Here is a 27,144-nt window from a genome sequence, read left to right as displayed (position 1 = left end):
TCATTGACCATACAGTTGACGAGTCAAAAATCTTGCTAGTCCATTGTCACCACAGCTGTTGGCCCTGATACCAGCACCAACACAACACAACAGGCACACAAGCACAATGTCCAAGAACTGTGTTTCCAATCCCGGGGGTGGCTCTATTACCAGGTGGCCTGGTAGTTCCAAAACAGAGTCTTTCACAGTCCGAAGAGGAGGAAGCTGTTGTCCCTAGGGCACTGCCACTGAGAAGTCCACCTTTTGGTGAAGCGATCCTCATTAGACCACCATCTTTGAACCCTTTGCCGTCAGCAGTGGTGGTACAGCCTCTACAACCTTTTCCCCAATGGGATCCTATGCTGTCAACAGCAGTCCAGCATCAGCAACTGTGCCCTCAAAGGAACATATCATTGGACCTTTTGTCAACACTGACAATATTGGTGGTGACCTTGCATGCACTGCCTTTGAGACCACTGGTTGCCGAATCCAACAGGCAGATGCCAGCTAAGGTCCCAGGACCCTCCAGAGAGGGGTACGAGATTCTGTGCCACCCCATGCCGCAAAGACACCGGTCAGTAGTAGATTTACTGACGGATGAGGGAGCCTACACAGAGCCTGAAGAGGTCACGTCCCCCACGCATTCCGATCAAAACGATGAGTTTGACTTCATCAATGTGGATAATGAGCCAGATGAGGTGCCTCTCAGGGATTCTCCCCCTGATGAAGTAGGAACTTTCCATGAGCACATGCCTACGGCATCCACAATGTTCGGCTTAGCACTGGAGGATCAAAGAAAGGAGAAGATTTGATATCAACACAGCGAACAGCGCAGGAAGTCCATCATGGCACTACCTTTACTGTAGGCCATCTGGGAGGATGGCCTGGTTGCCATTCTGCACCCTGCTACTGCACCTCCAAAGAAGGATCGTTTTGACAAAAAGTACAGGGCACCAGACAGCGCTGCTGCCTGTCTCCTCATATAGCCAATCCCAGACTGTTGCCCTCTCAGAAGGGCCAGTAAGGAGAACGCGCACACGGAGTGGATGTAACAACTTCTTTATTCATCTAATCTCTAACAGGAACTGGCGCCTTCGCGCCTTACCCAGAACTCCCCGTTTCTCCTTCCCGCTCCCCAATACAATAACTCCGCCTCCCCAACGGCGGGGGCTGCACTCATTAACTCTCGAGTGCCTGGCAACACCACCCCCGAACAATATGTCCAAACATCAGAGTCAACACTCTTCAACTAGTCTCACCGGCTTCTTGACGACTCTCCGAGGCCTCTCGTCAAGGGCGCTTGGTCCCGGGGTTTCCGGGGCACCTTCTTCCTGACTCGGCTCGTCCGGGTCTCTTCCCGGGGGAATCCACGGGTCATCCCGCGGCTCTCGAGGTTCTGGAGAGACAGACCTTTGGGGCCCTCCTGATCCCTCTCGTCTGTTGTAGTGTTTGAAGTGTTGACAGTTCCTGGTGACAGCTCGATGTTGGTCCTCCGCTGTCACCATAGTGCCGTTGACTGCGGTTACCCTCATGGGGCTTGGGGCAAACCGCGGATCTGTCTTCCTGAGGGTTGGTTGTTGTACGAGCACTTCGTCCCCTACGTGGAAGTCTGGCAACGTCGCATGGCGGCGTGAGTCAGTGTCCCATCTCGCTTTTTCTTTTACCTCTGCATCCTTTTGGAGCACCTCTATGTCAGGCGGTTCTTCCGGTGACAAGTTGTGAGGTTTGCGGGTTCTCACCTTGTATCGAAGCATTAGTTCAGCAGGCGTCTTGTTCGTGGCTTCGTGTGGGGTGTTTCTATAATCCCTTAAGAGTCGGCACAACGCCTGGTGAGGGTCGACTGCCTCCAGCATGGCTCTTTGTCGTGTTTTTTTGATGGACGCCATGAAGCGTTCGGCCATGCCATTCGCTTGTGGGTGGCGAGGGGTCACCTTCATGTGTTTAAACCCTAGGTGTTCTGCTAGTGTCCTGAATTCGTGGCCACAGAATGGCGGTCCATTGTCAGATTTGACCATCTTCGGGATCCCCCACTCGCTGAATGCCTCTTCTATCACCGCCGCTACCTGTGGGAATGCAGTGGTGGTGACGGATTTGACTATCGGGAACCTTGAGTGCTCGTCTATGAGAAGCAGGAGGTAATCGCCAGCTTCCGTCGGCCCGTAAAAATCCATTGCTACGCGCTCCCACGGGCGTTCTGGAATCTGTGTATATTGTAGCGGGGGAGGGTGTTCTGGAGGGGCAGTGCACTGACATGCATGGCAGTTTCTCACCCATTCTTCTACTGCCGTGTCCAGGAAGGGGAACCAGACATGGCACCTCAGCTGTTTCTTTGTGTTGTCCGCGCCCCTGTGGCCCTCATGTGCTATGTGCACGACCTCGTTCCGTAGCGTGGTGGGGATGACGATCTTGCACCCTCTGAGGAGGATGTCGTTGTCCTTCACAGCCAGCTCCCTGTGTATCCTGGCCAGCCGCTCAATTTCCTGTTTGCATACCCCCGGGTGCGCCAGCGTCGCTCTGCGGTGGTCGTGCCACTTGTTGGCGGAGGTGAGGCTGATGGCGAGGGCTATGGTCGGGTCGGCCGCCGATGCGGCTGCAACTCTCTCGAGGGACATCGCGGGTGGCAGTGAGTTGGTGGAGATGAACTGTACGTAGGCGACGTCACCCTCCCGGGTCACTGGCGCCCCGACGGGGTGTCGTGACAAGTAGTCAGCGGGGTTGAGGTCACCCCCGGGGCGGTGTACTATGTCATAGTTGTATTCTTGCAGGCGGATGCCCCACCTCTCGATCCTAGGGGGCATCTTGGTGTGAGGGTTCCCAAACAGGGACAACAGGGCCTGGTGATCAGTGATGAGCGTAAACTTTTTGCCAATGACGAAATTGTGGAAATGTTCGCAGGCCCATACAGCTGCCAAACTCTCCTTTTCCGCCTGGGAGTAGGCAAGTTCCGGGGCGGACAGCGCCCTGCTCGCATATGCGATCACATGTCGTGGGTGAATGTCCTCCCCGCTGGTCTGGGCCAAGATGGCGCCGAGGCCCACCGGGCTAGCATCCACGACAATTTCGGTGTGCCATGACGGGTTGAAGTACGCCAATCGGTGTGCCTCCGCCAGGGCACGCTTGATGTCAGAGAATGCCGCACGACACGCGGGGGTCCACTCGAAGGCTGCTTCCTTTTGCAGGAGTTTACGTAGTGGATCCGTGAGGGACGCGTAGTGGGGTATGTATCTGGCACAATACCCTGCCATGCCGAGGAACGAACGGACTTCGGCCACTTGCCGCGGCTCGCTCAGGTTGGTAATGGTGTCGACCTTGTCAGGGTCCGGGAGCATCCCTTCACGGGAGAAGATGTGACCGAAGAATTTCAGCTTCGATTTACTGAATCTGCATTTGGAGATGTTGAGGGTGAGACCCGCATCTTGGAGTGCCGTGCACGTGGCAAGGAGGGCTCGGTCGTGGGCCTCTTTCGTCGATCCGAACACGAGGATATCGTCGCTGTAATTTAGGGTGCCTTTGATGGGTCTGATTACCTGCCGGATGGCCTCCTGAAAAATTTCTGCGGCGGACGAGATCCCAAAGTTCAGCCGCCGATATCTGTAGAGGCCATCGTGGGTGGCGAATGTGGTGATGGGTCTGGACTCCGGATGCAGCTCCAACTGATGGTAACCTTGATTGAGGTCGAGCTTGGAGAACATCTGGGCGTTGTTCAGTTGGACGATCATGTCCTCGATGCACGGTCCTGGATGTCTCTCCCGTTGGATGGCGGTGTTTGCCACCCTCATGTCAACGCACAGACGTATCTTGCCCCCTTCCTTGGGCACGATCACAAGTGGTGACACCCACAGCGTCGGCCCGGTGGCTGGTTCGATGATACCGTCGGAGAGCAGTTGGTGAAGTGCCTCCGACACTGCCGTCTGTAGGTGAAATCCAACTCTCCGAGGGTGTTGCGGGACGGGGGTCACCGAAGGGTCGATGTGTAGCCGGATGGGGGGGGCCTTGAGCTTGCCCAGGCCTTTGCACAGCTTCGGGAAACCACTCGCAACGTCGGCCTGTGTGATCACATTTTGCGGTTGATGGCACGTGACAGTGCCGACTGAGTCTCTCGAGCTCAGGCTGTCCGAGGTTGCGGCAATGACGTCTCCCGCTCTCACATGGATTTCGATTAGTCCCAGACGAGATGCCGTGTGGTAACTGAGGAGGCATCGGCTTTTGGTGAGCGACCGGATGACGTGGATAGTCGTGTCGATCTGCCGGCCGTTCAGGAGGAAGCGTTGTGTGAAACATCCCACAGCCTGTAGGGGCGTTGCGGCACCCCACTGGAAAATTCTGGAACGGGGGGCCTCCAGTGCTGGTGGGTTCAGAATTTTGGCGTAGTCCTGTTCACCCATGATGTTGACGGTGGCGCCTGAGTCGATCATGAAAAGGAACTGTTGATTGCCCATCTTGACAGGGATTTTGGGGGCCTCTCTGGCTTCTTCGGTGTCCTGTATCAGGTTGACAAATTCGTCCTGGTCATACATGTCATATGGCGGATCGTATGCCGCATCTTGCACGTCATGGTAGGCAGACCCATATCTGAAGTCTATCGGGGGGTGGTCATATTCGTCGGTGAGAGCTTGTGGCTGATCCGGTTGTTCAGGTTGCATCGGGTAACCTTGGGTTTGATACTCATCGATGGCTCTGATGTACCGCCTCTGTCCCCCTCCTGGTTGGCCGAATCTGGGCTGGTGGTATTGTGGGGACGGCGGACGGAAAGGCATCCTGGCCTGTGTGAGGGGTCTCACCGGCGGGAATGGTATGCCCTCCCGGCATACGGACTGGAAGTGGCCCTCTCTCCCGCAATTCGAGCATCGTTGTGATAGCGCTGGACACGCTCCGGCATGGGGGAACGACATCCCACATCGATAACACTGCCGCTGTAGACGAGGAGCTTGCATGGGCTGCGTCCTGTACGGGTATGAGCCTCTATCTCCCGGGCGGGATGGCTGCAGCGCCGCGACGGTTTCAGCAGTGTCCAATTTGGGGTGGGCCGGATTGCACATGGATGTGGCCTGGGCATCCACCCTCTCGTGAATGCGGGCTAGTTCACTCACCTCTTGGATAGTGAGAGGTTTCTTCAGGAGCTGTTTCTTGAGGGCCGGAGACAGGCACCCTTCGATGACCCTCAGTCTAATGGCTTCTTCCAGTGAATACGCGTCAAATTGACAGTTCGCTCCTTTTACCCGAAGGCGGGTGATGAACTCATCTACCGTCTCTTGTGGCATTTGGGTGCACTTGTTGAATAAGTAGCGTTCATAGTCACGGTTGACTTCAATTATGAGGAGCTTGTCTAGCGCCTTAATCAAGTTCTTGAAGGTGTTTTGTTCTGCAGCGGGAATCGTTTTCACCACGGTTTTGATCTCTCCCCCCACCAGGTTGAGGAAAATGTCCCTGATGTTGGGCGATTCGCCATCGCCGGACCCCCGTACGTAGTGTTGAAAATCTTCCATCCAGTCAGTCCATCGCGGCCCTTTTGTGGACTGTGGGGTCATGGTGAAAGGTGGGGGTAGGCGTAGTTGAATCGGTTGCGTCGCACGGGGCAGTTGAGGTGAGCTGGGCCCGGACCCTGAGGTGGAGCCCCTTCTGCTCATGGCGATGTGCGACGGTAGCTCGTCGGGAGGAGATGAGTCAGGCCGTGGCGTACTTCAGTTGCCGGAGTGCACGTGGTAAAAATCCCCGATGTAGCGGAAAGAGGAAGGTGGTGGCACGTGTGCGGCCACCGAAGGAGCAGGAGGAGGTGCATGCGGCGGAGGAGCCGGTAGGCCTGCCGAGCACGAGCGTGGCGGATTGCCAAGGAGGAGGAGGACTCCGCGGTGCGCACTGGAAGACCTCGTCGCCAGTGTTGCCCTCTCAGAAGGGCCAGTAAGGAGGACGCGCACACGGAGTGGATGTAACAACTTCTTTATTCATCTAATCTCTAACAGGAACTGGCGCCTTCGCGCCTTACCCAGAACTCCCCGTTTCTCCTTCCCGCTCCCCAATACAATAACTCCGCCTCCCCAACGGCGGGGGCTGCACTCATTAACTCTCGAGTGCCTGGCAACACAGACTCTGTTGTTTCTGCAGTGGCCAGGAAGAGGTCGGCCAAACCATCTTCATCCTGCTCAGTGACCCAGACAAGGAGGACAAATGCCTTGACGCCTTCGGCAAGAGAATAATCACAACAGCTGCCATGACCCGCTATGATCCAGAGTTATGGAACAAGTTGGGGGCCCTATGGGGGGCGTAGCCTAGGCTCATGGTGTGAGGCTGCGTTTGACCGGAGCGCCTGCCGAGATCCTATAAAGATCCCCCGAACACTTGATAAAAAGCAGAACCAAGCAGACATAAGCACACCGTTGGATGCAGAAACTGATTCCCTGACCTCCGGGAAAATCATTTCCAAAAATTGGAAGATGGAGGCTGAGTGAAACGCTGGCGCAGCGTTCCCGCTGTGGAACCAAGATGGCGGACGCAACCGAATCCCAATGGTGAGGAGGAAGAACGGCCAGGGCAGGCAACAGCGAGACTAGGCGCTGAGCACCCCAACATAACAAACATGCTGGGGCAGAAAGCAAAGCCTCACAAGTGAGACGAAACGAGGCAGCAGAGCGGCCCAGCATAACGGCTACCTGAACGCCTCAAATGCTGCAGTAGATCAGATGTGGGAAGGACAACAACAGAGACAACGGCGCGGGAGCACAGCAGTGGCGGTCTGAGGGCACATACTGGGCCACCAGCGACCTGGAGGGTGGAAACAGCGGCACAAAACAGCGGGCAGCCCCTGTCGGGCTGCAGATCTGCATAAATGGACCATTGCAAACAGCGACACAAGACCAAGGGCAGCAGGCACCCGGGAGAAAGGACTGCCAGGGGAAGCGAGTAGATCAACAGAAGCGAGGAGGACAGTACTCAGGCCTGGACACAGTGGACCAGTGAAGCGGGTCTTGAGGTGGAACCCACGGCCGACAAAAGGTAGGCGTTGACACCCAAGAAGCGGGTGCACAGATCTGTGAGGTGGCATTGAACCACGCCGTGGGTATGAGATTGGGTTATGACACCAGGTAGAAGTTAACTTGGCCATGGGCCCAAGAAAGGCAGCAAGCACAGGGCCAAGCCCAAACAAACCACAGTAGTGGGATACAGTCACAGCAGCAAGCACGCACCTGCAACAGAGTGACCGCCCCGAAGGCATAGCTCGAATAGAGGGCACACAGGGCATGACAAGAACGCTACTCTAGACGGAAACAGGGAAACCACAACCCATTACACTGTTGCAATTACAATGTAATTTACACACGGAAGCGAGGCAGACATGAACAGCATCACCAGTGAAACGCTGGGACACCACACAGCAGAGCAGAACCCCCACAGGCTGCAGGTGACGTACGGAACTATGAACCTATAGTCACAGGACTATGAAGCCGAGCGATAGATAACCAAATTGATCTGAGGGACAACAACATACGGACAGTAGTGCGCACACCAAACAGTCTACGCACACTACATAGCCAGGCACTGCTGAAAACATGCCCTCCACCAAAATTAAAAAGTACTCAACGATCATGGACTCCTTCAACGCTGCTAAACAGAAGGGGCAACCACAAACTTTTTCAGTGGTCCAAGTTGAGCAATCAGATCAGGAATCCACCACTAAGGATGACCAAGTGCTCGAAGCAATTGCAGCCCTAAGATCCTTTATTGACACAAAAATTGAGGAGGTCAAATCGGATGTACAACTGATGAGCCAGGATATGCGCAACCTCACATAGAGGGTCACGACAGCTGAAACAGTGCTAAATAAGACGACAGAAACCACCAAGGATCTGGAGAAGAGGATGACGGAGCTAGAGAGGAGAAACGCGACGCTGGAGGCCCTGGGGCGGAGGATGCTGAAGGACACGCCTAGTGCATAAACATGCACATACTGGGAGTCCCGGAAGGGATGGAAGAGTCCAACCCAACGGATTTTGTTGAAAATATGATATTGCAGGAAATCGGGGCACTGTCACAGGGTTTTGTAATGGAGAGGGCCCACAGATCCTTACAGAAAAAACCACCACCAGGCTCGCACCCTCGCCCCATGATAGCAAAAGTATTGAATTTTCGGGACAGGGAGACGATACTGAAATTTTCCAGAGAAGGCGGGGTGATCCCCCGAGATAATGCCAACATAGCTATATACCCTGACTATACCCCAGCAGTGCAAAGGGCAAGGAACTCATTTGTGCCAATCAAGCAAAGACTCAGGAAACTGAACCTCAAGTACATGCTGATGTACCCGTCTCGGCTTAAAGTACTCTACAAAGGCTATTTTTCTCGAAACGCCGGCGGCGCCCACCACGTTGCTGAAACATAATAACTTGGATGACGGCAAAGAGGAGGTGAAATGAAACGCAGCAGGCTCAAAATATGAAAGGAGGAGGAAAGAACACCTCAGCCGAAGAGCTTGAGGGTGCACGTTAAAAAACAATAGAGTAATTTGTTCTGTTTTACGGCAGGAGCGGGGGTAAGCACCTAGAGCAGAGCAAATAAACACACACCACGAATTGTTCGGCTTTGGCCAGTTGCCAGCGCACCACAGCCCGCACACCATGGCCCGGGTGGGTCAGGCAGATGCGGGGGCGCTCGAGCGCCATGGTCAGAAAGTGGCTGCTCAGCGCAGTTTTCCAGTTTTGGTTTGGTTCGAAGTTTGTAACGTTACGAATCCTACACAAGGTGAGATATGTGCCAGGAAGTGTGTTCATGTGGTATTGTATGGTCGGAAGGGGGCGGGGGCCATCTGGGGCGTGGAACAATTGTGAAGGTTCAAACGAGGCTGGAGTCCAGAGGGGTAGGAGGGCTGAGGGGGGGACCTATATATTGGAATGACCAACGAAATTAAAGCACCGACATGGAATGTTAGGGGCCTTGGAACATATATGCATAGGAATCGGGTGAAATCCTTTATCAACAGGAAAAAGATGGCCATTGCGCTGTTGCAAGAGACACACCTGACCCAGCAAACTATGGCTACGATAACAGAATACTGGGATGGGCAATCCTATGTTGCTCCCTACTCAAAATATGTGTCACAACCACCAGTCCTGTACCAATTGTATCCACTAACCCTGTAATACATTTGCACACATATGCCCCAGGGCGCTCCCATTGGGTTTGTAGATCATCAAGTCTTTTAAAGAATCTCAGCACAGCCAGTGGAATCTGGAAAGAACTCAGCTGGACTTGAGCATGGCGCGCCTGGTGCCAATTACAATACACTCCACTGGGCAGGTCACCCAACATGGAGGGGAATCCGCCCTGAAATCTATTGTGAGCTGCAGTCTTGTCTCTAGCCTCTGTAATTCCAGGCTATGCGCAATACCTACCGAGTCAGCAATTCCAGTTGTGAATTCCTTCAGCCTCGTGATCCCGTGACGCGCCCCCTCCGGTTTTCAGACCCGCGACGCATCTCCTTCAGTCTTCGGCTCCTGCGGAGAAGACAGAGAAGCAAACAAGCATAAGAAGCTTGCAAAGACTGAGCGCATTAAGCTGAATAAACAGAGAAGAAGCTCATAAAGACTGAATAAGCATAAGAAGCGTGCAAAGACTGAACAATAAGAGCAAATAGATGCATGCAAGTGCCAGAAACTTGACAAGAAAGGCACAGAGAGCCAGCAGGTGCTGTAAGCAAGCGTAAGGACAAAGAGGCAGAAAGCAAGGGAAAGCACACAGCCGTAACGCCACAGAGACAGCCTCTACCTACCACCATCACCACCACTTGCCACGCAGCTCAGCGCCCAAGTACCCCTCCAACGCCACAGCAGGCCCGGGCTTGGAACACTAACATCAGTGACATAACTGATGACTACAGAACACTCGCGCCCCTGCTGAAGAGTAAGAGCAGGACGGAGAGCCTACCTTCTACCTATACAAGGAGCAGTCATCCCTGAAGAGGCAGCCGAGAGTCCCCCAGTTGCACAGCACAGAGCTTCCAGGCGCTCCCGCAGAGCTAAGGTGAGCGTATCAATATACTTGGTGGGTGCTCATTTGGATAAGCCCGGCAGTTCCCTTCAAACTATTGAGCTGGGAGGCAGATCCTGAAGGCCGTTACCTGATAGTTAAGGAATGCGTTGAACTGGTGGAAGTTTGTATAATAAATTCGGATTTCCCCAAACATGGGATCCCAAAACACCTAGGTGTGCTGGGAGCCAAACTAGCCCAATGTGGAGAAAGCTTTTTCATATGGGGAGGTGACCTCAATTGTGTTAGAGATTGGAAGTTGGGCAGGTGTAAACCAACAGCGACCAGAAATGAGGCAGCAATGGGGGCACTAAATGCGCTGGTAGAAGCTCTGGACCTGGAAGATGTGTGGAGGGAGCTTCATCCCACAGATAAGGGCTACTCATACTTCTCCTCACCACCCTCTCTGCACACAAGAATTGACTACTTGTCTGTGGCTAAAAGCTGTCAAACACAAATAGAATCAGCACAGTACTTGGGTAGGTCAATATCAGACCACTCACCACTGCTGATGACTTGGAAAACATGGGGGCCTAGACGCCCATAACGCTGTGGCACATGGCATTGGATGCCCTAACGGATCAGGCTTTCACGGAAGAGCTGCGAGACAAATTAGAGGAATATGTAGAGAAAACCGTGGGTAGTGTGGAAATATGGGGCACAGTTTGGGAGGCAAAGAAAGTAGTGGAGAGGCCATTGCAGGAGCGGGGGGACATATGGAAAACACTTAGAGCGGAACTGGAGAAAGAGATAACACAGAGTCTAACACACGGGGGACACGGGAGGAGGAGATAGAGCTGGCACAGTTGCGAGAGAACCGCCAGGAAGCATGGGGAAGGCTCTCCAAGTTTGACTACTCTGTGAAAACCGCCAGAGCACACGCAGAGGGCGACAAGCCAGGCAGACTGCTGGCCTGGGTGTGTAGAAGGGAACACCCACAATGTCAAACCATGGAGCTCCAAGACAGAACAGGCACAACACACAAGTCGCAACAAGAGATTAACGACACATTTCGAGATTTTTACTCCCAACTCTATAGCCACGACCAACAGGTGCCACAAACAGACATACTAGACACACTAGATGAAATAGGCCTTCCCAAAATAAACCCGTTACAATAGGAAAACCTGGAGGCTGAGATAACAGGGGAATATATTGCAGAGGCGATACAGTCACTAGTCTCTAGTAAAACACCAGGAAGCGACAGACTCCCCCCGGAGTTCTACAAAACATATGAGGCAGTCCTGACACTGGTGTTGCTTGAGGTTTTTCGGGAGGAACACACTAAAGGGGAGTTGCCGGAGTCCATGAGGGAAAACCTAGTTATATCAATACACAAACCAGGGAAACCAATGGATGAATGTGACTCTTACCGCCCACTGGCGATGTAAACTACGATGTCAAGATTCTGACCACGATACTAACCAAGCGCCTGAGCAGGACAATGGGGGGCCTAATACATAGTGAGAAAAACGGCTTTATACCAGGGCGCAGCACAGCGTTGAACGTACCCAGATTGCAGCACATTCTTGCGCAAACAGCAGGTACCCAGGAATAATATGCCATACTTTCCCTGGACGCCACAAAGGCGTTCGACTCAATATATTGGGAGTGGCTGGTTGGCGGAATGGGACATTTGCTATCGCTCTATGCGGACGACGTGCTGCTATATGTAAGGGACCCTCACCTAAATGTCCCAGTGATCTTAGATATACTCGATAACTATGCCAAAGTGTTGGGGATCAGTTTTAGCAGAACCAAATCTTGTATATTCCCGATAGCTGGGCTGAGGGGGAGGAGTGTCAATGAACTGCCAGGTGAGACTCAGCTGGGAGGTGGACCCGTTCAAATACCTAGGAGTGAATATTAGACATACACCGGAACAGATGCCTGAACATAACATGGCGAAAGTGGTGCAGAGTTTGAGGAAGTCGATGAAGTTCTGGTCTAAGCTGCCACTATCACTGTTAGGTAGGGTATCTATCACCAAAATTATTATCCTGCCGAGATTCCTGTACTTCTTCAACAACGTGAACTGCTATGTTAAGGCGTCCTTTTTTCGATCACTAGAAGTGCTGCTCTGAGAATTTTTGTGGGGTGCTACCCGCCACAGACTTTCACTAGCAACGCTATATTTACCATACGGCAAAGGACGGGTGAAATTGCCAAACCTAGAGAGGTACTACCTGGCAGCCCAACTCAGTCATGTAATTAAATGGCTGGCAGATGAGTCCACCTCTGAAAACGACCTACTGCAACACATGGTGGCTCCGATCAAACTAAAGGAAATACTGTGGGTAACATAGGGAAACCCAGAACACAACCCACTTATGGTGACATTGGGAAAGAAGGTATGGAGGAGAGCACAGGCCTTGCTGAAACTAGTAAACCTCTACTCACCGGAGGTGCCGATAGCGGCGGACACATGCAGAGATAGCACGGACATGGCGGTGGTGAGAAGGTGGGAGGGAAAGGGAATATACACATGGGGAGATGTATATGAGGACGGGGTCTTTAGGGAGTTTGTCTCAATGCAAGAAAGAGAAGAGGTGCAGAGCGGGCAATTTCTCTGGTACCAAAGAGTCTGTGAGGTGGCCAAGGAAACGTGGGAGGGATGGCCAGAGGAACCACAATTGGACCCGCTTCTGACCCTGATGTATAATCTAAACGATGGCTGGTGGCCGATCTCCTGGCTGTACAGCATGCTAATAGACACACCCAACCCTAGGGGCACAGTACTGAAAGAGCCATGGGAGAAAGATCTGGGTACAGATATAACGGAGAAAGAATGGGAAAGAATACTGGGCTTTCCCAAAGCAGTATCGAGAAACCATTGCTTCAAACTAATACAATTGAATGTGTTATATCGCACATACATGACCCCACTCAGGATAGCCACGTTTAATAAGGACGCAAGTCCACGATACCCATGGTGTAGAGAGGAGGAAGTTGACCTAATACACATGTTTTGGAAGTGTGTGCGTGTGAGAGGTTTCTGGGCACGAATAGAACGAGCCTGCAGGGAGGCTAGGGTAGCAAGGCATGAGTGGTCACCGAAAGAATGCTTGCTTGGTGCCTACCCCAGAATCAGCAAACACAAACACGTGGTTAAGTTTATGGATAATGGCCTGCATGTTGGCCAAGAGAACCATCGCCATGTCCTGGAAAACTGCTGGGGGGCCACAATATGAAAAATGGGGCAGGGAATTTGAAAGGTGGGCAGAGGCGGAGACCAAGGTGTGGATGGAAGGGGCAAACAGATTGGAGCCTGAAGGCAATAATAAGTGGGTAGCATGCAAAGCGCTGGTATGGACATGTTCCATCCATCTGACGCCAAAAACCCCCCTGAGCGTGCCAGTCAAGGAAAGAGACATGCACTACTTGCCCGGAAAACCACCCTATTGCATCCAACTGAGAATGGCCAACCGTAGAACCTGGAGAGTGCAAGGAAGAGTTGAGCCCAGACACTGAGGCATTTGCCCCAACTGATGTTACGAAACAACACATGGCAAGTTGTTTGTTTGTTATTGGTTGTTGCAAAATACTGATTTATATGTAGGGCATGGGAAAAAGAGATATGTTGAAATGTATGACTGTAACTATATAAATGCTAATAAAAACATGTTAAACTAAAGCAAGTTGGGGGCCCTATTGGAATTCTTGTTTGAGGACAAGAAGCAAGAGGCACTGGACATTCTCCATGAAAGCGAGATTGCATCTGACCATGCCATCACTGGCTCCGTCGACATCGCCGACACAGGCTATCACCAGATGGGTAATGGAGTGCTCCTATGCCGACATGGATGGCTTAAAACCTCGGATGTTCGACTAGATTTCCAATTTCGGGTAACAGACATGCCTTTCGATGGCGCAGCCTTGTTTGGGGAAAAAGGAAGATGAGGTCCCTCCTCCATCAGGGGCACTCGCTGGAGTTCATAAAGTACCCTCCAGACATTCCTCCTATACGAAGACCAGAAAAATTGCAGCTCCTCCTGATCCAGGAAGTGGAGTCTCTGCTACGAAAGGTTGCTATGGAAAAGGTCCCCAGGAACAAGATGCAGAAAGGGGTGTATTCCAGCTACTTCCTGGTAAGAAAAAAGGGCTTGCTGAACAAACCATGGGGTTGGAGACCCATTCTAGACATAAGGGTGCTCAACATGTTTCTGAAAGCACAAACCTTTCGCATGGTAACATTGCAGCAAGTTCTCTCTCAACTGCAGCAGGGGGACTTCCTAGTGTCCCTCGATCTCAAAGATGCATACTTCCAGATAACTATTCGCCCTTCATAACAGCGATACCTTCGTTTTGTGGTGGCAGGATAGCACTATCAGTTCCTTGTGGACTCAGACCGGCCCCTCAGGTGTTCACCAAATGCCTTGCACCGGTTGTGACTCACATGCGGCGGAGAGGAGTCCACATCTACCCATACTTAGACTGGTTAATAAGAGCCCCCTCCTACTCTCTTGCGAAGTCCAACACTGCCGTCACGATCCAATGTTTTCAACAACTGGGATTCTCCATCAACTTCCCTAAGTCGCAGCTTGCCCCCTCTCAAAAGGCACTGTACCTCTGGGCACTGCTAGACACCAGCACTTGCAAAGCCAGGCCCTCGGACGAGAGAGTGACGGCCCTTCTGCAGAAGGTGCACTGCCTCAGCAAAACTCGGTCGAGCACAGTCCACATCTAAAAGTCTTTAATGGGATGCATAAAGACAACATCCCCAGCAGTCACCAACTGCAGACTACGCATGAGACCAGTGCAAGAATTCTTGGATGCCAGATGGGTACAAGCTTCAGACTCTTCAGAGGAGCGCTTTTCACTGACTCCAGCCTTCAAGAAGGCCCTGCTCTGGTGGTCCGTGAGAGAACACATCCTGCAAGGTGCCACCTTCAGGCTCCCAGACCATCAGATCACTGCAACCACGGATGCTTCCCTGCAGGGCTGAGGAGCCCACTGCCAAGACCAGCACACCAGGGGTTTGTGGTCAGAGATGGAGAAGACCCAGCACATCAACCTGCTGGAACTTCAGGTGATATTCTGGGCACTGAAGTCTTTCCTCCCCCTGTTCGGGGGGAAAGTGGTTCGGATTTACACAGGCAACACAACGTCCATGTTTTACATCCGCAAGCAAGGGGGGAACCAGGTCCCCACAGCTTTCCAGGGAGGTCCAAGCGCTCTGGCATTTGGCCCTACAACAGAACATGTTCCTGATTCTCCTCTACCGGGGATCCAAAACACTCTAGCGCACTTGTGCTCTTGTCACGAAAGGGAGTTGCACGAAGACCAGCTACACCTTTTTCAGGAGTGGGGCACCCTGAAGATCGACCATATGCGACAACAGCCGCTGCAAGACCTTTGCCAGCTGGTTTCCTCACCCAGACAGTTTGGGGGGATGCCTTTGTGTCCCCATGTGAGGGGATGTTTCTGTATGCTTTTCCCACAATTTCTCTGGTGCTGAGAGTCCTGCATACTTTCAAACCGTATCGGTGCAGACTGATATTAGTGGCCCCTGCATGGCTGAGACAGTATTGATATTCAGCTCTTTCGGCAACAGCTCAAATCATCGCTCTTGTCCATGAACCAGGGAACGGTCCTGCACCACGACCTGGCCTCTCTCAATCTGACGGCCTGGCTCTTGTGTTCCTAGAATTTGGTACCCTTTCCCTCCCGCAGGCGTGCCAGCAGGTGTTGGCTAAAGCAAGGGCCCCGGCCACTCTAAAATGCTACCAGAGCAAATGGAAACGTTTCCAGATGTGGTGCAGAAGACATCACATGTGTCCCCAAACCATCAGGCCGGAGGAACTGCTGCTGTATCTCTTGTCGCTGGCGGAGTCAAATTTGATGCACGCCTCCATTAGAGTGCACCTGGCCGCAATCTCCAGATACTGCTGGTACTCTGGAAAGCCTTCCCTCTAGTCTCATTGGCTAGTGAAAAAATTCCTACGAGGACTGTTTCGTTCATTCCCTCCAGTCCGCCACCCGTACCAACCTGGAAACTCAACGTATTGCTCACAAGGCTTATGAGACCCTCTTTTGGGACCATGCACCAGGCATCCATCAAGCATCTGTGGTGGAAGACGACTTTTTTTGGTGGCAATTACTTTGGCGAGACGAGTGGGAGAGATACAGGCATTTTCTTCAAAACCGCCTTATTTGACATTCCACAAGGACAAAGCTGTATTGTGAACTAATCCAAAGTTCATACCTAAGGTACCTTCATCCTTACATCTTAACCAGCAGGTGGTGTTGCCTGTGTTCTTTGGCTTTCCTGCATCTCCGGCTTAGTGCACAGCAGCACACACTGGATGTGGTGCATTCCCTCAAGTACTATGTGGCCCGCACAAAGTAATTCCGTTTATCGGATCAACTGTTTGTCACATTTGAACCTACAGTGCCCAGCAAGGCTGTCTTCAAATCTTCGATTGCTAGATGGATTGCGGCCTGCATCTCATTCTGCCACCAGCTGGTGGGAAGATCGCTCCCGGACAGAGACCGCATTCTACTAGAGCAATGGCTGCGACCACTGAATTTCTCTCCCGGAACCCGCTGCCAGACATCTGCCGTGCATCCACCTGGAGATCGGTGCACACATTCACCAGATTCTACTGCGTCGACAGGGATTCCACAGAGGAGTCTAGAGTCAGGCAGGCAGTTTTACAAAACCTGCTTGCATAAGGTTGGGAAGTCCTTTGGTAAGTGATACGGGGAGCTCCTCCACCCTTGTGTATTGGTTATTTTTACTGCTTTGTAATTATTCATAGCATGTGAATCTATGAAAGATCCAATGCTGCAGAAGGAACAAATTACTTGCCTGTAACTCCTGTTCTCCAGCATTGGTATCTTTCATAGATTCACATTCGACCCCCCCTCCGTCCCCTCATGGCTCATCATTTGGCTCTTACTGCCACTCAAGTGCGCTTGCCAAATCTGAAGATGGGCGACAGGGGAGGAGCTAAGGGAGTATTTCCTATTGGCTGCAGTCAGTGTGACCCAAAACGATGACGATCGAGCACTGAAGTGACGGAAGTTTCAGTTTAATTTAAACTGCTCTATTTTACAGAGCATTCCCAGCCTGACAACTGGGAATATTCACAGCATGTGAATCTATGAAGGATACCAATGCTGGAGAGCAGGGGTTACGGGTAAGTAACTTGTTCCTTACCCTTGCAAGAGTATCTTGAGCCTTTTTCCCTAGTGGGTTGTATTTCTTCTTGTGCAAACGTGCAGGTGCGTGCCTTCAGCGGTGGGCCTCGCTCTCAGGGATTTCTTGCCTGTCATCAAGGTCAAGGTGGTTCTGGTCAGGACTGACAATTCGACATCAATGTTCTACTTGAACAAGCGGGGGGGACCGGGTCTCCCCTCTGCATGGAAGCAGTGTCCATCTGGGAGTGTGCGTTATCAGAGGAGATCTGGATCCCTGTGGTTCATCTCCCGGGGGACAGCAATGGAGGCGGACAAGCTGAGCCGCTTGGGCTACAACACTGAGTGGGAATTACACACACAATCCTTGTTACCTCTTCCAGAAGTGGGGGTTTCCGAATCGGGACTTTTTTGCATCACCTCAGAACTCCAAATGCACCCTTTTTGCATCATGGGCTGGTCGGGGCCAGAGTTCACTGGGGTAGGCGTTACAGCTTTGCTGGCACAGCTGCAGGTGCTGTTTCCTCCTCAGTTGCTCCAGCTGACCCTGTGCAAATTTCGGGCCTCAGTGGGCTGCAGCCTTATCCTGATGGCCTCCCCCACCCCATTGGTTTTCAAGGGCGTAGTTCTCTGACCTCCTCCAGCTCCGTCCCAAGGGCTGGTCCATCTTCCTGTCCCCAGCAGGGACTTCCTTAATCAGCAGCACGGGGCGTTGGAACACCCGGACCCAGCCAACTGGTGCACTTGACCTGGCTCCTGATTAGCTAAAACGTCCTTCTCTGAAAGTAATTAGGAGATCATACAGGAGGCTACTGGGCATGAGCAGATGGCGTTTCTCCCCTCACTTGCTCCCTTGTTCTTTTGCTGCGTATCTGGCCCGCTCAGTGTTCCAGGTGGATAGTTGCTGCACTTACTTGGTGGTGACCGGAGCGTACAAAAACTCACTGCATCAGACCTTCTCAGTGGCCAACCTGGTGGTTAAGGCCCACCTCAAGGGTTTGACTGACTGTTCCCGCCCGTGCATAGACCCCATCCCATCTGGGACCTGAATGTGGTTCTCACCGTTTTACAGCGGAAACTTTTTTTTACCCATGGCATCTGTTGACATCAAGAGGGGGTGGGGTCACACTCAAGGTGATTCTGCTGGCGCTCACCTCCACGTGTAGTCTGTGTACTGAAGGTGCTGTCTTGTGATCCTTTCACTACTTTCCACAGCAACAAAGTATTCTCCAGCATGTAGTCTAGAATGGATTCATATGCTCATGAATATTCCCCGTCGTCATGCTGGGAATCCTCAGTGAACTACTTTCCACAGCAACAAAGTATTCTCCAGCATGTAGTCTAGAATGGATTCATATGCTCATGAATATTCCCCGTCGTCATGCAGGGAATCCTCAGTGAAAGAAAAAAACAGTTTCACTTTCATTTTAAAACTTTATTTCTCCTCTAAACCAATCACTGTCCTCTGGATCATACTGCCACCATCCAATGACAGTCCTCTCCCTAAGCCCCACCTCTGGCAGCCATCTTCAGATTTTTACTGCACTCTTCAGTGTTGGGAATCCTCGAATAGATTGCAGAGCTAATTTGTACTTGTTTTCCAAATTGTTCGCAGAAATGTTAAATTATTGTTCCATCAGAGCCTGTGTACTTTTATCTTCATTGGCTGGCAACGGGGATCCGATGTCGGTGAAGCTGCACGCCCCTCAAGGGCGGTTGTTTATCAAAGTTTCTGGAAGGCCATCTTGGACCTACTTCACGCCTACCAACCATGACGGAAGAGAAAAAGGAGGGAAGGACACTTTTTAGGCCCTGTACCCAATGCGGGCTAAGGAACGTCTTTGTGGAGGACAAACATCAGAAGTGTCTGTACTACCTGCACCCGGAACAAAACGAGGATGGGTGCGAGATATGCCCGGGTTCTCAAAGAAAACCAAGAAAGACAGATACAGCAGGCTGGCGGCATGGCTCAAATCAAGCCAGGCCTCTGACCCGTGCTCCGAGCAGGGTCATGCCTCACCTAGGACCGGTCGGTCGAGGAGCAGTCTCCCTTTGGGAGGAGGTCGAAGTTTTTTGAGGACGCCACATCCATGGGGATCCAAGAGAAGGCCAAGCACCTTAAGACCGATTCTGCTGGGTTCGCCACTGATGCGGAACCCATGTTGGATAGACCTTCATCGCCGTCCACCTCATTAGCCAGCCTGCCTAGAGTTCCTCCTCAAAGAGGAAGTCCTCTACCCCGGGCAGGTTATGGGACAAGTGAGAGAAACCGAGGCCAGAGGAAGAGAAGGCGGCCTCACAGCAGGCTCATCAGGCGCAGCCAAAGGCTCTGTCAACTACTTCATCGACATCCTCCGGGGTGACCACTATGGCTACCCGATGAGGGCGGTCCCCACAGCGCAGAGTTTTCCTGCTTCCCAGGCATGACACGCCCGCTCAGGCAGCAGCGAAGGCTGCGGGCACCCCTGAGGGAGGGGTGAGCACCGGCTCAGGCCCTGGTACTCTGCCTTCTGGAGCGAAAGGGGGACGACAAAGAGGCCCCAAAGCAGCCCTCCAAGGCTTACGTTCAGCCAATACTCATCTCATCCACGGACGACGACCAATCGGCATACAGTCCACGAGGAAGACGGTGGTGCAGGGCCTAGCACTCCATCATTCCGTCCTCAGCCAAGGGACATATCCATGGACATCCTGTCGACTCTCCACACCGTAGTGACGGATATCCAGCAGAAGTTACCCCCAGCACTGGCACCTGTTCTACCGCAGGCCCCTGACCAGCCTCTGCATAATAGGTGTTAGGGAGAATTCTCATAAATGGTTGATTTCCCTTACATACTGAGTCCCTCAGCAGCTTTGCTGGATTTCTAGGATTTTATTTTTTCACCTGGTAAGAGTGTGAACCTTTTTTCCCACTCTTACATGTGTTTTGCTATGTGTATTTCTACTTTTTGTGTGATCTTGGGCACTGGAGCCCCACCTACTCCAGGGCACCATATTCTCATGTGTGTTACACAGCACCTTCAGTGCAGTGACACAGGGTTGTCTTTGAGACTTCCCACCGACTCCACTTTCTGGTGCTGACTACTGTCCCCTAGAAAAGGGTAAAGTTGCCATTAACTTTACTTTAGTCACTTTAAACCACAGACCCAGTACACCCCATCTTACATGGAGTATTGGAAAGGGTTAACTCTTATCCCTTTCTTGTCCGTGCCTCTTGGAGCATTGTTTCACTCCCTTTACATTAAGACTTGGCTGGTGGCAGTGGTATCTACCCTAACTTTTCTACCGCGATTATCTTTTATAAACGTGGTATTGTTTTAGGCTATTATAATAGCCTCGAACATAAACCCGCTTGACCAAATACATTTTATTTTGGCTCCGGCTGGGTTTATTCACCATTTCTTTTTGTTAAAGTCTTTCTCGTGTTTTTCTCTGCACGCCAAACCGGGGATGACTCCTTTGTTCGCTGTCTTTTCGCGGGCTTCTGCACAGAAGCCCTCCTTAAGGCGCCTGAAAGTCTAGGTAGGCAGGATGTGAGGGGGGGGTTCTTCGGACCCCTGCCATGGTTCCCTTGGTAACCCAAGTCGCACTCCTGTCTGATTGGCTGAGGGGACTGTCCTTGCCAGGACAGCCACCCTGCTGTGTAATTTGACAGCCAGGCTTTATGAATGGGGGAAAACTGCATAAAAAGCAGGTCTCTGGGGCTGGAAGAGCAGAGTCGCCACTGGAACGAAAGAACCAACGAGGAACTGGCAGAAGAGGACCCCTACAACGACTGAACCGCCCGGTGAAGCCCTGCTGCAGGTCCAAATCTCCAGAATCCGACGACAGAGAAGATCCTCCAGGAAACTTCTTCCCTTGAGCTGGTGGGACCAACCAGTTCACCCAAACTGCAAGCCAGGACCCCTCCTCTGGTCGAATTTGCTGTACAGAGCTACAGTGGGCCGGATAGGCAGGAAGGTCGGACCCTGCTTGGGTTTTAAGGAGCGCACCTTTTATTTGTTGCTTTGCTCTGCTGCTGGTTTCTTCCCTGGGTAGTGCAGGACCCTCCAGTCTTCCTACTTCTGATCAGTCCGACAGTCGCTTCAGGAACCGTGAGCATGCAGGAACCACCAGGAACGTCTGCCTCAGCTACAGCTCCCTCTCCGTTGTGAGGTACTGTGCAAATACGGTTGTTCGTTTCGTTCAGCCGCTGTGAAAGTGTTTGAAATCTTTCTCCAATCTGAGGGCTTGTCCTTCTCTTCTCTTTGAACTAACTTTTCTACCAACCAACCTCGTCTGAAAACCGTGCCACGAACTTTACCGCAAACTACCCTGAACTGTATTATCTTGAGCGAAAGACGTTTGAACCATTGACTTTGACCCTAAGCCTTTTCTATCTGATTTTATCATTGTAGTCTCTCTTGTTCGCTTGCCCTGAGTAACTTACCTGTTGGTGTGGATTCATTTCTGTTAACTTCTGTCTTTCCCTCCCTTTTAAATTGCTGGAGTGCCATTTTGCTCCCACTTAATTTTGTGAGCTTAACTTGTCTGGAATTTAAGGGAAGTGGTGTGGTGTATTAAGAGAGTGATATTTAGACTGCTTATAATAGTGTAATGTTATACAACTGAAGAGTGAAATAAATGTATATTCTTTTACTTGAAGACCTCCAGTCAGTGTTTGCCTGAATAATAGTAACTGCTGTCCTTTGTGTAACTATTTGATACTGCTCACTTACTCTTGAGATAAGTCTGACTTCTCTGCTACTGCTTCCACTTTAACTGTGTAGTACAGGCTTGTACCAAAGGTGAAATTGTACTGTCACTTGTAGTCTTAATTGTGTGTGGTGTTCCCAAAGGTACTGCATATAATTCTGCCTAACACTGGTGTACAGCGGTGAGGATCAAAGTATAGTTATTACACTTAGAGTGCTGTTATTACCTTGGATCAACTAACCACAAGGCTAACATCACTAAAAAGCAATATTAATCATGTCTGATATGGAAAGCCACAGTCAGGAGACCCTCCTGAGTTACACTGCTGATTATTTAAGAAACATGTGTAAAGAAAGGAAACTATCTGCCAAATGCAAAAAGTCTGAATTGATTGAAACATTGGTAAATAGTCCAGGTCTAGGGAGTGGGTCTGAAATGCCTGACAAATGTGGAAAGTATTGAGGATGATAATATATCTGTCACTGATGAATTGGAAGAAGTAGATGTATCTCCTAATGTAGGTCTCTGCTCCCTTACCTGCTCAGCAACCTCAACCCTTGTCCACTGGGACCCCCACAGGTCCTACACTCAGTCCTGAATTCATTGCTCTAGAGAAAATGAGGCTTGAACTGGAATTCAAATGTTTAAATGCTCAAACTGAACATAAACATCAAGAACTGAAACTCAGAGAAATGGAGTTGAATCATGAACTAGAAATGAAAAGATTGTCTCTTGAAAATATTTCTCTCCCAGAGTCCTCTAGGTCTTCCAGTCCTAAGAGACCCTGTATGCCTAAAGACATTGTGGGTATGTATGAGGTTAAGCTTGATATTTTGGAATGGTTGGCAATGTTTGAGTATAACCATGGTATTCAAGGTCTCACATGGAATCAATTGCTTCCCTGGCTCTTCTCTAGGCTACCCACTGTTGCATCTGATGTTGTGATGGAGTTGGGGGAGGTGGATAGGATGGATTATGAGTGTGTGAAGCTAGCTTTAATTGCTAGATTTGGGAAAACCCCTTCCCAGTTACGTAAGAGGTTTAGGACCCTCAAATAGCATGATGGTACCCCTTGTAATGTTGGAGTCTATTTGTGATGTCTGCTCTCCTGAGCTCAGACAGCACTTGGCTGATTCTAAGGAGATAGATCCAAAGAAGCTAGCTAAGGCTGCTGACTTGTGGGTTGCCAACAGGGCTACTCACAAGGATTCTGGGGCTACTCAGAAAAAGGATGAGGGAAAACAACCAAAGAAAGACAACAAAGAGAATTCTAATACCTCCAATCCAATAGAGGGCCACAAACAACAACATAAGGGTAAACCACAAGGGAAACCAAATCAGGATAGTGCACCATCTGGACCCAAATCAGATGGAGGTCAGAACAAACCCCCAGTTATCAAAAAATTTGGGAAATGTTATGTTTGTGGGTCAACTGACCATGTGAAAGGGGATCCCAGATGTAAGGGTAAACCTTCAGGGGTCCACACTGTCTCCTTAGCCTTTTCACCAGAGGAAGAAGTCCCTATGGCAAGTGGAAACTTTCACCTACTGGCTGAAGAACCCATGGGAGTCTCAGCTAGTGTTTCTTTAGTGTCCCTGGGCTTGTGGGAACAACAGAATTTAGATTTATATAATTCCATCCCAGATAATACTAAAGAGTATTATAAAGATAGTGTTCTTGTAAATGGTCAGGAGACTCCTGCCATCAGAGACACTGGAGCCAGCATAACTGTGGTGGATGAATTGTTTTTCAAGGTGGAGGATGTTGATAAGGCACCCAAACACCTCACAAAGTTAGCTGGAGGCCCTGTGGAAATGCTTCCCCAGTTACCAGCTCTCATCCAGTGTAATGATATGATTGTCAAGATACCTGTTAGTGTGCAGAGTGAAGTACCTGGGAGACTCCTGTTGGGTAATGACCTGAAAACTCTTGGAGTTGTGTCAAGCACCCTCAGGCCTCCCAGTAAGAGGAGACAGGAGCTCACTAGGTCTGCAAGGAAGAGAACCTTGAGAGGCTCTCCAGAGGAGATGATAGAGGAAACTATCACTCCCAGTCCACAGGAGTTGCCCACTGCTATTTCTAGAAAGAAAGAGGCAAAGGGGAAACCCAAGACCTCCAGGAAAAAGACAGACAGCACCCCTGTGCTACCAACAAGGACATCACCGAGACCTCAGAGACCCCGAACACATATTACCTTACATATTGGAGACCTTAGAGGGATTCCATAGATATACAGGGATCCAGATCAACCACAGTAAATCTTGCCTGTACCCCCTGGCGGCCTTGAGCAAGTCCAGCTCCGAACTACTCCCATCTCTAGCCCTTAAATGGGAACCCACCTCCTTTAAATACCTGGGCATTATGGTCCACCATGATCCAAAAACTGAGCACACACTGAACACAGTAAGAGCAAAGGTCCGCTTGGAAAAATCAATGGAGTTTTGGAGCAAGCTACCGCTCTCGATCGCAGGCAGAGCAGGACTACTCAAAATGGTGGCACTACCTAGACTCCTATATTTTTTCACCAATGTACCATACAATATACCACACCAATTCTTTAAAGATCTAAACAAGCTCTTCAGGAAATTTCTGTGGCAAGATGGAAGATACAGAGTCACCTTGGAGACAATGCAGAGACCTTATGACAAAGGGGTCCTAAAGGTCCCCAATTTCGAACTGTACTACTTAGCAGGTCAATTGAAACACGTGATCCAATAGATGGCTGATGACGCCTCAACAGACACTCGCCTCCTGCAGCCAGCAATCCCCCATTTTCTTCCAAGAGACCTGCTTTGGATCGCGCCAGGAACAAAACAACAATACACACATCTAATACTGCTTGGAATCCAGATATGGAAACGAACCTGCAAACAGGCTAAACTAATTGATCGCTACTCCCCTCAGATTCCGATTGTTGCAATCATGTCAACCAGACCAGGAGGCCAAAAGGTAATAAGAGACATTTGGGAACTATGTGGTGTTGCTGCCCTAGGAGATCTGGTGGACAATCAGGGTATCCTAACGTTCACTGAGCTGCAAGAGGCCTCTGGGATACCAACTGGTCAGTTCCTTCTGCACAACGCTGTAGTAAAAAGACTAGCAGGCCGCTGGCCCATGACAGAGAACCTGGACACTGGTCACGAGAGCATTGAGAGCCTGCTGGGAGCGCTGAGGGGGGCCACGAAACCTCTAGAATCTATGAAACACTAGTTGACTGTACCACCCAGCACGACCTGAAATGCAAAGAGAAGTGGGAACTAGAACTTGGCCTACAGCTCGAAGATACGGAGTGGGAAGCCATAACACGCTACCACAAAAAAGTATCCAGAAATACCCAGCTTTAGCTTATACAATTCTACATTACTAATAGAGCTTACCTCACCCCAGATATCATCTCCAGATTCAGCGGAGCCGGACCCACAGGATGCCCCAAATGTAAAGAATCCCACGCAGGTATGACCCATATGTTCTGTGGATGCCCTGCAATACAGAACTTTTGGTCACTAATCAAAGCCAAAGTGGCAGAGGCGGACATCACATTGGAGGTGCAGACATCAAAAGCATGCATCCTGGGCAGCTACCCTGGGAACAAAAAGAACAAGCCTTTGAACAGACTCAAGGACCTAATGTACATTCTAGCGAAAAGACGCATTGCCATGGGCTGGAAATGCCCCAAAGCCCCAAGCGTATCTATGCGGTGGGAAGACCTCCGGAGATGGTCAACGCCGAAACAGGAGCTTGGGAGACTGCCCAACGTCAACAAAAACTAGACACTTCTAACAATCTACTACAATGGGTGGCGCTCACAGTGACTCTGTTCTCCCCAAGGTCGGACAGCTCCTCCTTCGAGGACACAAACAGCCCATGATAGCTTCCGGTGCACAAGATTTATGCTGAAAGAACTGTTTGGCCTTGGAAAGTTGGGAGGGAGGGAGGGGAGGGAGTTATTGGGATACTGTAAGAATCCAGGTAACGATTTACTCAGATGTATTGTTAAGAAAATTAATAAAATAAATAAATAAAAAAAGGACATCACTGAGATTGTCCAAGATCACACCTGTGATCCCTCCACCTGCTGAGGCAGAGTGTGAGGTGCAACCTTGTGTGGTTGAGCCAGTATCTGAAGAGCCAGATCTGGAAGAAGACACTGTCTTAGTTGGGGATCTTGACCCTGTTGACCATCCTGAGCTGCAGTCTTTACTGGCAGAAGGTGGACCCAACAGGGAAGACTTTAGCAAAGGACAGAGAGAGTGTCCTACTCTTGAAGGTCTTCGACAACAGGCTGCTAACCAACTTGATGGGCAAGAAGTTGGGAAGCACAGGTTACGCTGGGAAGATGGCCTCTTCTACAGTGAACCAACTGAGTCTACCGCTGGGGACTGCAAAAGACTTGTAGTGCCCCTTGCCAACAGACTCCAGTTCCTACAGTTAGCCCACGAGATACCTTTGGCTGGTCACTTGAGTTTCAAGAAGACCAAGGAAAGGCTCTCTCTCTACTTCTACTGGCCTAAGATGGGTTCAGAAGTTGACAAATTCTGTAGGAGCTGCCACACTTGCCAAACCTCTGGCAAGAGTGGAGCCAAGAATATGGCAGCCCTGGTGCCCCTCCCAGTGTTGGGAGTTCCTTTTGAGAGTGTGGGCATTGACATTGTCGGTCCCCTTGACCCTCCCACATCTTCAGGCGACAGGTTTATCCTGGTTGTAGTAGACCATGCTACAAGATACCCAGAAGCCATACCTATGAGAACTGTTACAGCTCAGGCTGTGGCTAAGGCTCTACTTGGTATTTTTACCAGAGTAGGGTTTCCTAAGGAAGTGATATCCAACAGGGGATCCAATTTTATGTCCCACTACATGCAAGCCATGTGGGAAAACTGTGGTGTCACTTACAAGTTCTCTACAGCCTACCATCCACAGACAAATGGACTGATAGAGAGATTTAATCATACTATGAAGAGCATGATAAGTGCTTTAGAGGAACCCCTCAAGAAAAAGTGGGACCGTCTACTGCCATGCCTTCTCTTTGCATATAGAGAAGTCCCTCAGGAGGGAGTTGGTTACAGTCCCTTTGAACTTCTCTATGGCTATCCAATCAGAGGTCAATTGGCCATGATCAAGGAGGGGTTGGAGAGTGCTCCTTCCCTTCCCCGGAGCCAGTCAGAGTGACTGACTATGTGATAGGTCTCCGGAGGAGAATGTGAACAGCAGGTATTGTTAGAATGCATGGGGAATATATGGTTATTGTGCCTTAGTTTCCATATGCAGTCTTTATGGCCTATCAATAGGTCTCCGGAGGAGAATGTCACACATGA

At 50.7% G+C, this 27,144-nt stretch overlaps 1 long non-coding RNA gene across 2 annotated transcripts in view; it reads right to left on the bottom strand.

The window, feature by feature from the left end:
* Positions 1-27,144, bottom strand: part of LOC138526594 (uncharacterized) — a 278,153-nt gene that overhangs the window by 103,751 nt on the left and 147,258 nt on the right. Inside the window, exons 2-3 of one of the 2 annotated variants that reach the window (XR_011283645.1) lie at positions 25,210-25,312; positions 9,363-9,464 (exon numbers count right to left, since the gene is read on the bottom strand). This is a non-coding gene — a long non-coding RNA (uncharacterized lncRNA). The remainder of the gene's footprint in view (positions 1-9,362; positions 9,465-25,209; positions 25,313-27,144) is intronic. The other variant, XR_011283644.1, reaches the window with a different exon arrangement.

The sequence above is a fragment of the Ambystoma mexicanum genome, chromosome 7p, assembly GCF_040938575.1.
Source record: "Ambystoma mexicanum isolate Mex_15411 chromosome 7p, UKY_AmexF1_1, whole genome shotgun sequence".
Taxonomy (NCBI): Eukaryota; Metazoa; Chordata; class Amphibia; order Caudata; family Ambystomatidae; genus Ambystoma; species Ambystoma mexicanum.
Note: the sequence above shows the minus strand (reverse complement) of the source record. Positions and strands in the feature narration are given on the sequence as shown.